Source organism: Mytilus californianus, unplaced genomic scaffold (genome assembly GCF_021869535.1).
Source record: "Mytilus californianus isolate M0D057914Y unplaced genomic scaffold, xbMytCali1.0.p SCAF_15, whole genome shotgun sequence".
Classification (NCBI taxonomy): Eukaryota; Metazoa; Mollusca; class Bivalvia; order Mytilida; family Mytilidae; genus Mytilus; species Mytilus californianus.
The window spans coordinates 30088945-30099340 of NW_026262637.1; positions in this window are offsets into that span (position 1 = coordinate 30088945).

Consider the following 10396-nt stretch of genomic DNA (forward strand, 5'->3'; position numbering starts at 1 on the left):
GTCCCCACATTGTCATTGGAGAAATAAAATATGTGTAAGAAAAAAAAATTGTACAAGAAAAACAAATTGAATCATAATTTCCTGTCAATATGCACATCTACATAGTATGTCCTTATTATCTACAAAGTTTCATGAAATTATATTGTGTGGTTTCAGAGGAGTTGCGATGACAAACTGTTGCAGTAGTACATTGAAGCAAATAAGTTCAAAGGGGCGTAACTCCTAGAAAAAACTGAACCGTAATTTCCTGTCGATATGCACATCTACATAGTATGTCCTTATTATCTAAAAAGGTTTCATGAAATTCTGTTGTGTGGTATCAGAGGAGTTGCGATGACAAACTGTTGCAGTAGTACATTGAAGCAAATAAGTTCAAAGGGCGTAACTCCTAGAAAAAAAATTGAACCGTAATTTCCTGTCGATATGCACATCTACATAGTATGTCCTTATTATCTAAAAAGGTTTCATGAAATTCTGTTGTGTGGTATCAGAGGAGTTGCAATGACAAACTGTTGCATAGTACATTGAAGCAAATAAGTTCAAAGGGGCGTAACTCCTAGATAAAAAATTGAACCGTAATTTCCTGTCGATATGCACATCTACATAGTATGTCCTTATTATCTAAAAAGGTTTCATAAAATTCTGTTGTGTGGTATCAGAGGAGTTGCGATGACAAACTGTTGCAGTAGTACATTGAAGCAAATAAGTTCAAAGGGGCATAACTCCTAGAAAAAAAATTGAACCGTAATTTCCTGTCGATATGCACATCTACATAGTATGTCCTTATTATCTAAAAAGGTTTCATGAAATTCTGTTGTGTGGTATCAGAGGAGTTGCGATGAGAAACTGTTGCAGTAGTACATTAAAGTAAATAAGTTCAAAGGGGCGTAACTCCTAGAAAAAAAATTGAATCGCAATTTCCTGTCGATATGCACGACTACATAGAATGTCCTTATTATCTAAAAAGGTTTCGTGAAATTCTGTTGTGTGGTTTGAGAGGAGTTGCGATGACAAGAAACGGGACTGACGGACTGACGGACGGACAGACAGACGGACGGGTCAAAAACATTATACCCTTCGCAACTCGTTGCGTGGGGTATAATGAACACTACTGATAGATTCAATATGCTGGTACATACCAATGAACAGTCAGTCCCGATCACAAGCTTCTGTACTTCTTGCTTGGGTTGGTAGTTCGAAATTTATCTTTTCTCTTTTTGATTGCCGATGACTTAGAAAAGGTAGGGCAAGGTAGGTGTAATTGCATAACATTTTTCCTATTGGCATATTTAATGCCATACCACACCATGAAAGAATATAACAAATTGCTGTTTTGTATGTAATTTACTTATGTCAAGTAAGAACTTTTTCACTTATCATTTATATTTTGTCCATAGTGTAAAGTTTGTAATACTTCCTGATCCGACAATTTTACTTTACTAAATAAAATTTTGCAATATCATCTTGTGTTCATTATGCTGTTACAGGCGGGCGAGTAGGGGTTGTGTGTACTTTTATTCAAGTGTTGATTATCGATAGTGTTCCTCTAGATAGTCGTGTTTTAAGTGTAGTTGGTTGACTCTAGCAAAATCATATATAAATGAATCCAGCGTGAAAGAATTACTTTTATTCTTGTCCAGTTTGTATTTATCTCAATAAATAACTCATATTACTGTAAAAACTTAGTTAGTATAGATTAAAAGAGTAAGATGATGGCCGTCCGAACCCCATATGTAACTTTCTATAGATATTTGCAAGATTTTATCATATCAATCGTACTAATTCAATAATTAGAAAAAATTGTGAACATTGAACTGGTTCCGCATCTTGTCTAATATGAAGCAACTTCCTGTTGAAGACCTGTGTAAGCGGGAATATTTGAAAAATGGTATTTTTGTTTCCTGAAAGTCTTTGAGTAAGTTTTTGATTCAATATTCCGAAAGATGATCAAAGATTAATAGTAGCTTAAAATAGAACTTGAAATGCTATCGCATAGCTTAAGGTAAAAAGTAAAACCATAAAAATACTGAACTCCGAGGAAAATTCAAAAAGGAAAGTCCCTAATCAAATGGCAAAATCAAAAGCTCAAACACATCAAACGAATGGATAACAACTGTCATATTCCTGACTTGGTACAGGCTTTTTCCTATGTAGAAAATGGTGGATTGAACCTGGTTTTATAGCTAGCTAATCCTCTCACTTGTATGACAGTGGCATCAAATTCCATTATATTGACAACGATACGTGAACAAAACAAACAGATATAATAAGTAAAAATGTCAAAATTAGGGGTACAGCAGTCAACATAGTGGTATCATCTTAATCACTATAAAAACAAAACAAATGTAACAAAGAAGCACAAAAAGGCATACATCAAATTTAACATCCTCATTTAGCTTTTTTATTATACGATTTTATTTATCTATGTAAAATCCACCCATAAAGGATGAAAGGTTTTAAGTACTGGCGTAGAATCGCGCGTTTGACGTCACTCAGGTAGATATAAAATAATTTTGTCGTTCAAAGTATGACGGGATACATAAGTACAGAGTCACGTCAAATGGATATCACAAAAAACAGACTTAACAGTAAAAGTAATATTAATAAAATAAAATAATTTTGTCGTTCAAAGTATGACGGGATACATAAGTACAGAGTCACGTCAAATGGATATCACAAAAAACAGACTTAACAGTAAAAGTAATATTAATAAAGACAAATAAAAGAATACTATTACATGTTATTAAGATGATAAACAACGTCAGTACGCAGAATCTATACTTCAAGACCATCGTGTATTATTTTTGAAGTTGATACGGAATATTTATCAACAAGGTCTTGGTACCTTCCGATGATTTTTTTTAGAAAAAGGACGAGACGTTCTTTGACATACCCCTGGTTCATCAACTTTTTGCTCAGACACTGGTGACGATTTACAAAGTCTGAGTAATAGCTTTATATCAAAAAGCATCCTGTACCTTGTTAACTTTGTTGACTCGAAAGTTTGTTTATTTTGACGTTCTGTTCAGCTTGACAGCCAGATACGATATACCGAAGTGCTAGTGCGACGATGTATTTATACTTGACGGTGAGATACATGCGCGACTCAGAGAACTGAAAATCTATTATAACTTGGAAATGCTAACGAATACTCTGGCTCATGGCACAAAATGCCGTTTTAAATCTATAAATCTGCGAAAGTTTGCCCTTATTTCCAAAAGACAAGTGACATATTAAATATAAACATTAAAATTCCACACTCGCACTAGCCTTGTCATCTACGTTTCTATGTGTCGTCACTGAAAACAGAAAATAGTTCCTTCATGGCGCTTGACAAAAACGTAATTATCGTAACTAGTACCCTAAACAATAAAAGGATGGCCAGCATGTAATTTGAACATATCTCAACAATACTTTATTGAAAACTACCCCAACGATGTGTCAAATAACGTTTAGAATGAACGAATAGTTAACCACAAACATGTTTTTTTCTAAAACCCTTACCCCCTGAAAGAGTGAAATTAATGTTGACCCGCGAAAATCGTGATCGAAGTGCTTGTTCACTGACAGTTGAATTTTACCGTTTTAACAACTTTGTCAATTTGATAGATATTATGTTGTGTGTCATGTTAACTGCTAAAAACGGAGCAAGTTATGAAAATATTCAATTTGATCCCCATAATTTAAGTTTGCCAAAGCTGTCTTAGTGAATAAAAAAAATCAGATAAGACTTATTTTTCAGGTTTACAGATATTGATCCCAAATAAATTTTGAAAGATTAAATGTGTTGTTTCTTTATCGTTATTGGTGATACCCATCTATAACAATGCATTTACATTTCTGACTTTATTCATCAACAACAAGCTTATTCACATAACAGAGTTTCCAGCCAATTGCTTGTTTTGAGTTACATGAGGAGGGCATACAGGCAAATTATTTAATGACTACTTTCATCTTGACGATTATAATTCTTTTTTATTATTATTTAAATGGTTTATACTTTAAACGTTCTTCTTTCGCTTTGCGATAAAGCCATGTTCAAATTTGAATAGAACATGGGCTGCACGTGATTGACGTCACAATTGAAATTGTAACGTTAGTTGTATTTTGAACATTTTGGAGATCAAAATAGACATTTGTGTTGGTTTTGCTTGCTAGGACATTAAATAAAATCATTGTTGAAGTAAGTTTGCATGCATCTGTTCATTTTTTTATCGTAAAACGGTTGATTTTTGCTTCATCAAATCAAAATGTCTGCCATACGAATGTGTGTTATAGATCCGCTTCGAAGTACAAAAGTTCTAAATTTTCATATTAGAATCGAAATATTTCTATAATGCCATGCTCTATGCTCATTTTAACATGGGGAGGCATTATATTTGTGAATATGTTACACCTTGCTAACGATCGGTATAAAGATATAGACAAATTTAATGCCTACCCATGTTAAACTGAGCACTGAGCATGGCATGAAAGAATAATTTCTTAATATTCCAAAACTCATTGAAGGGCTCTCTTGGTTAAATATAGCCCTGAATGCCTCGATTGGTCAGTTATATATGGATCTTACTTAAGTTATTTTTAAGACAGATATGGGTCGATATTATTTGTAATCAATTATATATCTTTGGTTTGATGATTTTCCCACCCTGTTAGCCAATCATCACCTACTTTTAAACTAGAGTAAGGAGTTTATGTTCTTAATTTCATATCTATACTTTTTATTGTCTAATGGTATTGCAGCATGTTTTCCTATATAAGCTTCAGTATAACTTTATTTTAATGTTGCTTTTTTACAAATTATCTTCATGTAGATTGCTATATTCTGTTTACCATTTCTGCATGCATCTATGACCCCATTTTAGGCCAAGAGTTTATATTACATAATGGTTTTTAGTAATTGTATTGATAAGTTGTTTACTTATGTGAATTAAGGAATTTTTTCACTCATATTTATTATTAATATGTTTTACTTAGTGGAAACTTGTTATAATGTCTGAATTGACAATTTTACTATAATAAGTAAAATATTCACACTCCCATCTTGTGTGATCACTGTGGATTACTATTTGCGACTAGATTTCTCAGCAAAAAGCTTAATCATTAAAGGGGTGTTAAGACAATGGTTTGTTGTGGGTTGAAAACGGAGAGAATAAAGATAGTTTTAAGAACTTTATTCATCAAGAATTTTGATACATTCTATGAAAAACTAATGGCTCTAATAAATTTCGTACATCCTATATATAGATATAGATGCACTTTAATAGATATACCTTCATCAGGAAGTCTGAAACCCAAACATTTGAAAACTAAGGGTGTATAACCACCTAATTATGTGAGGAGCGATATGGCCAAAGGGCACCTAAATGCAAATATCCATCTATGTATTCATTTTTGAGCAACCACACAAAAACGCATTTGGATAAATTATCTTTCCGATTTTCAGGTTCAAAATGTCAATGTTGTATGCAAATTATAAGAAAAAAATTGGATGTTTCGTGACTTTCAACAACATGTCCACTTTAAAAAAAATTTTGTGTTTATGTATATTTGATTGGTGGTATATCTGGAATACATGATGCATATATCAATTTTACGACATTTGGATGCAGGTTCTAAATACATACAAAATTTCTTTGAAATCCGAAATCTGCTCTTAATTACGTATACGCCGCCTTATGCATTAATCGTATCTCAGATTCATGGGAAAATTTAAGACTGGTGTTAAAATGTCTGTTTCAGGTGGTACTTTTTTACGTTATGTGACCCAACCCATATAGGGATATACTAAATTAACGTTTCCCCTAACTAAAAACTGAAACCTAATCTTAATGCACAGCCCCAGCCTGTTATTATTTTACTCACGTATGTGGCTGCAATAAGTAGTAATTTCAAGTCCATGGAGCATTCCTGCAATACAATAATTCAGCTTCGTCAGAATAGGACTATCATTGTATAATCAATGTCGCTTTTGTGGCAAATGTGGCTTTAATGTACGTAAAAATCTGTAGTACAGAAATGTCTAATGAGTTGCAAAACGTTCGTTTTTAGATTAGAAAAAATTGTATTCGGAAGTATACCTCATTAGATTTTTTATAACTTTTTGAATGCAATTAAAACTCGAAAAAGTGTGTCTGAATAGCGAAAAACGATTAAATATTTTGCATTTATACTTTTAGATGTTGACGGATATGTTTCAATTGTTACCACAATCCCGTCCTCTTTTCCTAGAATGTGAACTACCAAATTAGACTTAGCACCGGGTTTGCTTATCCTTCGGGACCACCTGATTTCATCCTCTGGTTTTGACGGGATTGGTGTTGCTCTGTCTTTGGTTTCTATGTTGCATTTTGTATTGTTGATTGTCTTTTCGTGGTTTTTCGTTTTTTTGTCATGGCATTGTCAGTTTGTTTTCAACTTATGAGTTTGAATGTTCCTTTAGTATCTTAGTCTATCTATTAGAGTTACAATAGATTAAAAAGTAACAACACAGGTCTATTAATAATTTATTAAATCTATGTCAAAAACTACGAACAAAATACTTTTTCACTTAGAATTGTAATTTCTCGCAATTCCGTCCACATATTTTGTACGAAATTATATATTATTGTTGTGATGATTTCCGTTTTAATTATGTGAAAATATTATTTGATCACTGTATTAGTTCTTCAGCATAATTCAATTTGTCTCGGTTCATAGAGTGAAACGTGTAAAAACGACAAACAAACATTACGTCGTCACGATGTAATATTGTAATTTTTCATGTTTTTCATATATCACTCAAACTAAAAAATCTAAATAGAAAAACTTATCATGCTAATGTAGTGATTGGTATATACCTGTTGATGGATAATGATATACTGATATATTATATGTTTTATTGATTATTTGATTCTTAATGAATGAAAATTAAATTATCACACCATATGTTATATCAGAACTTTCAAGATTGTCTAAATTTAGAATTCTAGAACTTTCTTTTATGGCCAGTAGATATAGAGAAAATGAGATAACGAAATGCATTCCAGTTTTAAATGGTACTTCTGCTTTTCCTTTTTGGATTGGATATGTATGTCCTTGAACTCATAACCAAATGAGAAAAATATCATCTGTGAGATTAAACAATTAATAGTGGAATGCATCATCTGTGAGCAGTTCGCTTGTGAACTGTATAACAATTGCATTTATAAAACTGTACAGTATATATGTAATTTTTTTTTTATCATATCTGACTGTCATATATCAACTGAAGAGTATAAAAGCTTCATGTATCTAATGAACATCTGAAATACCGCCAAATTACGTATATTTTGAACACATTATTTTACCATTTTCATTAGACCCAATGATAATTTCTACCTCTACGTGTACTTAGGCCAATTCCCGAATGATACACCATTTTGAAAAATACGTGTTTGTCTTTTTGTCTGATAACCTTAAGATAATCAATTTGTTTGAATGAAGTTGATTGGCTTAGGAGCCTTGTATTCAAAGAATAAAATTGCAGTTTTATTTTTGTATTGTTTACAATATTAAGTTGAAAAATTTAAATTTGCTGGTTTTAAGTATTGAGCAGTCAACAAAAACCAAATATCCTGTCATAACTTCTAACCTTATCATATAATGCTTCTTCATTTTTTATTTTTAAACTTGTTAGTTTAATGAAACTATAAACCAGATTAGTTTTCTTTTCTATGAAGTTCTAAATGCAATAAACTGTTTTGTCTACGTTTGCTTAGTACTTATAATTTAAACTCTGCTTTTTACTTGTAATGTCAACTCTGATTATTACATAATGAATGTAATTAAGTATTAGTTTTTTCGAATTTCCTAAATGCATGACCATAACACTCTAGTTCAGTAAATATATCAATTACAATTTTACATATTATATATATTGTATACAAAAAAACAGATAGTTCTTAACTTTTTATAATATAGTTTTTTTTAATAAATTGGTTGATTATAAAAGTATTGAAAAAAACAATATTTTCAATGGAAAGTGAAAAAATGGTTCCGAATAAAAATAAATTGTTTATTTTCTTTTCGATACAGCTGAAAATATTTTTAGTTTAAAGAAAAAAACCCATGTCCCAACCCCAAAGATGAATGGTTTGAAAAATTCAGAATAATTTTTATGAAATAACTTAAGCAACATAAATTGATTACCCAATTTAAGGCCGTGTTTCCATTTAGCTAAACTCGATGGGTTGTTGGTGTCCTCAACACGCAGACGAAATCCACTACGTCCGCATTAATAAAAATCAATGTTTACATGTAGTTTTACTCTGGGTTTATTACAAGCAGTCGATAGTGAATGGTGGCCTTGTGAGGGTTAAGTGTACATAAAACTAAATATTTAGAATTTAAATTTTATTAGAAATAAAATTTCTATTGAATACAAGAAAGTATATTACTATCAACCGATTTATTTGTCCTAAATTCAAATTATGACTCACTTATCAAATAAAGTTAAAGTGTTATTACGAGTGGCCTTATCAACCACAGTTTAGACTCAAAGCAATCATTAAAAACATCGGTCAATTAAAAACGTCTTACCGAATTGAGTGGATGGACACTGAAAATGGGGCTTTACTTAATTTATAGCAGCAGGACCATATGCAGAAACAAGGTATAAAAGAGAGACGAAAGGTTCCAAAGGAATAATCAAACGCATGTGTCGACAACAGACTGACAATGCCATGGCAAAAAACGACCAAAAAACAAACAACAGTATAAAGAACACAACATAGAAAACTAAAGACTGAGCAACACTATAATAATATTGGAGGAAAAACAAAATTTGGTGGGACATTAACGTATAAAATGCTGTAATCCAGTGTTATGAAATAACTTGAACATTTAATCTTTTTTCGAGTATTATTTTGCTGCTGTTGTCTGTGTCTTTTTATTACGTAATCGTGACATCCTTAGCAATCAAAGTTAAAAAAAAAATTCAGATAAGAAGAACGGAGTTCATAAGGCACCTACCATTAATCTTTTTTAAATAAGTTTTTTCTTCTTCTTGATACAAACAAATATTGTTGAAAACGTCCCTCTTCCCCCGCCGACATTAAAGAAAACAGTTGGAGCCTACTGCTACAGACGTTGACAGAAACATTTTTATTTTAAATCTATATAAGTTTTAACTATTTCTAAATCTAGTTTACTAGTGTGAACAATTCTCATGTACAGGTAATTAAAACCGATGTACAGATGAGAACTAAGTGTAAACATTTTTTTAAATTACACAATGTGTGGTGTGAACACGGCCTAACACACATCTAAACACATTCAGAATGTAAAGAATCTGTTAAGACACATTAAGAATGTGTTAAAGAGAGACGAAAGATACCAAATGGTTATTTAAACTCATAAGTCGAAAACACTATGGTAAAAAACGAAAAACGACCAAAAGACAATCAACAGTATGCAAAACTCAAGACAGAAAACTGAAGACTGAGTAACACCAACCCACCAAAACCAGGGGTGATATCATGTGCTATGGAAGGGTAAGAAGATCTTGCTCCACATGTGGCATCCGTCGTATTGCTCATGTCAGTACAAACCCCGTGATAAGTTTAGTAAGTCGGTAGGTCACATTCAAGGGCAGAGTTAAGAATTACCATGATAATTTGGCTGCATCGTTATAATGTCAATTCTCATCCCTACACATTTAATTTCAACTAGATCTTATAATAAAATTAAACATTCATCGAATTAACAAAAGTTAAATTTTATATTCTCATTCAAGGTAAAATTATGAAACGTTGATGAAGGAAGGGGACATTTTGAATACAAAATTCTTTAAGTAATATGGTTTTCGTCTATTAGTTGTTCTGTTGCTGCAGACCAATACACAATTCTCTTAATTTACCTTTTGTTTGTTTTTATACGGAAAAGAATTATTCCGGTTCAATTTATACAATACTTTTTTGTACTAATTTAAATGCTTATCCGACAACATCCTGCATTGACATGAAATATTATTTACTCGGTCATTTTATGTCTATTGTATGTTGAAATCGTTCGAAATAGAAGTGTTTCTTAACCTCAAGCACATACAACTTTAGCAAGACATGCACAATTTTTGGGAATATTTGGTTTTTCAATGTTCTTTAATCTTCTCATAAATTTGGCACCACTGACGAGACTTATGTAGACGAAGCATGCGTCTGGATAACTTAAGTTATGGTTATTCGTCAAAACTATGTACACAAGAAATGAAGTTACAATACCTTATCATGATGATCTAGGAATATAAGAAAACATTTTAAACTCGAAAACCCATTCTGGAATCAAGAATTAACTGAGTTATGGGTAACTATACACAGTTGCGAAAAACAATTAAGGACATCTAAAACCACTAAAGGGAAACGTGAGACACAAGTCACGG